Genomic DNA, 3,505 nt, shown 5'->3' on the forward strand with positions numbered 1-3,505 from the left:
TGTTTGTAAAATGATTGAAGTGTTTCTGTAGTTTAGCTGTTTGTAAAATGATTGAAGTGGTACTGTAGTTTAGTTGTTTGTAAAATAGATTGAAGTGGTACTGTAGTTTAGCTGTTTATAAAATGATTGAAATGGTACTGGTTGATGTTATATTATAGCGATTTTACGTTGTGTGGCTTGGCTGATGTTATATTATAGTGATTTTACTTTGTGTGGCTTGGCTGATGTTATATTATAGTGATTTTACGTTGTGGGACTTGACTGATGTTATCGCGATTTTACGTTGTGGGGCTTGGCTGATGTTATAGAGATTTTACGTTGTGGGGTTTGGCTGATATTATATTATAGCCATTTGTACTTCAATGTGTTTATTTTCTCGTACGTGAACTAGTTATTGTCATGCTCGAGAGTTCATGATTCGTTACCCATTTTTACAAAGAAAAAAAAAAACGAAAATCCGCCCCTTGGGACCATTGGTGATAATGAAATCTCGCTGTTCGATCAAAAAACGTTGACGGTGAATGCTGTTGACCAGCTGCCTTCCCCCTAGTTTATCAGTTCAAAATTACAGACGGTAATGCACAAATAAACCACTGTGTATCTTTTGTTGAAAGTTGTGAAAAATAAATACATAAACGTCTTATTATTTATAGTACTGTGAATAATGAATATAAATAACATATTTCAATACAAACTATAACGAACACATACTGTTGTATACAGTTGACGTGTTTAGATATAATTGGTTTGGTGAATTGTGTAATAATGCATTTTTTTGTCTTTCTTTCTGTCGGTCTACGTTTCTATTCTTTTATTTGTGTATTTAACATTGTTTACCAAGTTGCCTCAACTTTCATTATGCTGTCAAAGAAGACAAAGAATCAGTTGAAATATTTTGGCTGAGAGATTTTATGAGGCTTCGTATACGAATACGTTATTATTGAACTTATGCGTGAAGCAGTCAACCACGCATGTTAGAAAGTATAAAATAAAATAAACTCCTAGCATTGAAGAAGCACAATAGGTTGTGAATAGCTCTCAGAAGAAAGTCGAGGAAAAATGGTAGGTACAGATCAATTCCTTTAACAGTTTCCTTCTATATTCCGATATTTCTTAATGATTTAAAACATTGCATGTCTCAACATTCGTGCAATATTGTGGACCATTTCTTAAAACGAGTCATTTATCGAGCATGTACGAAGAACGAGATTAACGCGAAGTGAAATAAAAAAGATGGTTGTGAAAAGAAAATGTCATTTAACAGTACTTCAATGATGAGTTATAGGTTTCTTTATTCAGACAAGAAATGACGTATGAAATAACTTCTACTTGTTGAGCATTCTATATCCGACTATACTGCGTTGTTTAGCAAATGCTGTAAATCGACATTAACATCTTTCTTTCGTTAACTGAGACTTGTGTACATGGCTTCACCGGCGAATTTTCAACCCTTTCTGATTCTTTTAACATTGACTCTAATTTTCATTCATCCTCACAGATATTTAGCTTTGTCTCTTGATGGTAAGTCGAGTTTTCATATTAAGTTTTATCTCGGTATTGCAATTGAATGGTAGTGTTGGTGTTTGTTATTAAGCACAAAGCTACACTAAGAGCTATCTGTGCTCAGCCCACCACGGGTATCGAAATCTGGTTTATAGCAATATAAGTCCGAAGGCATACCACCTTGTCACTGGGGGGCAATTTGAATGTTATAACAATGAATTAAAAGCGCTAATTTTTTATTGGCTCATTCAATGACCTTGCAGTAGTCTTAAATGTACTGTTAATTTATCGTAATTATTTTGTTGTTGACCTGAATTTGTTTTATAACGTCCCTCTCTCTCTCTTTTCTTGTTTTTATGATGATTTTTCCCTCATCTCTGTTTTTCTTCATTTTGAAATTATCGTGTGTATAGTTTCAGCTCCTCAGTTAACCCCATTTTAACCTATGGTTGTAGTTTTTATTATCATGTGTTCTTTGATTCGTTTCCACGAACGAAATAATAACTCGTGAACCTTACAAGACCATCTGTTTCAGTGGGTCGCGGGTTTGAATCTCCGTCCCATGAAACCTGCTCGCCCTTTCAGCCGTGGGGGCGTTACAAAGTGACGTTCAGTCCCACTATGCCTTGGTAAAAGAGTAGCCCAAGAGTTGGCGTTGGGTGGTGATGACTAGCTGCCTTACCTCTAGATTTCACTGCTAAATTAGGGGCGACTAGCGCAGATAGCCATCGTGTACATTTGCGCGAAATTCAAATCAAACCAAACTGTCTGCTGTTTTCGCTGATATCACTTAATCGTTTGCTCGCCTTCTAGAAATCTCTATACCCTCGACATCAATAAATTTCACGCGACGTTCAATAGCATCAACATCAATTAATTATAAACACAACATACGATTCTTACCGAGTTACGTAACTAAACTTGTCATCACGTTTATTTTAAAATAATTGCTGTTAATTCACTTGTTATGAAAAAAAACTAAAGAATCATGAAATATTCACTCACAAAATCAATAAATTAATAACACCTACACTAAACAGTCTTTTATATCATGACACTGGTTTGACATAATTATATAACCCCCGTCTTCTTTTGTAAAGGAATAATAAATCTGCGAACTAATATACAATTTTATATTTTATTATTAAAAATGCAAAAAAAAAGAAAGAGCACAGGATTATAGAAAATTAATATAAGATGACTATTTATCTTGAACCTAAAAAAACATACTCTGTGTGAAGTTTCTTCATTTCTCTCAAAGCCTCATTATAACGCCCCTACGGCCGAAAGGGCGAGAATGTTTGGTGGGACGGGAGATTCAAACCCACGACTCCCAGATTGTGAGTCAAGCGCTCTAACCACTTGGCCATGGTGGGCACAGCAAACAGACAGAGCAGACGAGAAAGTAAAGTCACGGGAAGTAGACGTTCGGCCAAAGTCAAGTTAAACGTAAGGTTAACTGCCGAGGAGTGAAAGGCCTAACGATTTGTACGTTAGAGTAAAACTATCAGTTTTAAGAGAGATAAGAAGTATAGTTTATCCCTTAAAAGCGAGTTCTAAAGTAATTGAACCAGCCTGAGTGCACTTTGACAAAAGAAATAGTCGATATATGAAATACGAGGACCATATGATTACTGGAAGAGAAGGATACGACTGTGGTAACTCATGCTATAATTGTAAACGAATTATACACGGAATACTAGTGCGATAGAAATAGAGAAAAGTAGTTTAGCTTGTCAAGTGAAATTTTAAAGCAACTGAATAGGCCTAAGTGGACTTTTGACAAGAAGAGAGAACTATATACAATGTTTATGATATGCATATGATTTCTATAGTTTAAATAATTTGTTGTACATACGTTTAACTAGTTCGAATATATATATATATATATATATATATATTCTTTGTAAACAAGTAGGTAGCGTGCTGTTCGTTTATTTTTAGTTAATTTATTCGTACTAAAGTACACAGGCACCTACTCGTAGTAAGAATACTTACGCCG

General features: G+C 34.9%; 1 protein-coding gene across 2 annotated transcripts in view; it reads left to right on the plus strand.

Moving 5' to 3' along the window:
* Positions 1-1,001: 1,001 nt before the first annotated feature.
* LOC111086471 (glutamate receptor ionotropic, kainate 1-like) overlaps positions 1,002-3,505 on the plus strand; it is a 40,321-nt gene continuing 37,817 nt past the window's right edge. For both annotated transcript variants that reach the window (XM_022389446.1, XM_022389447.1), the window contains exon 1: positions 1,002-1,062. The gene's annotated coding sequence lies outside the window, so the exon portion shown is untranslated. The remainder of the gene's footprint in view (positions 1,063-3,505) is intronic.

The sequence above is a fragment of the Limulus polyphemus genome, unplaced genomic scaffold (genome assembly GCF_000517525.1).
Source record: "Limulus polyphemus unplaced genomic scaffold, Limulus_polyphemus-2.1.2 Scaffold1125, whole genome shotgun sequence".
NCBI lineage: Eukaryota > Metazoa > Arthropoda > Merostomata > Xiphosura > Limulidae > Limulus > Limulus polyphemus.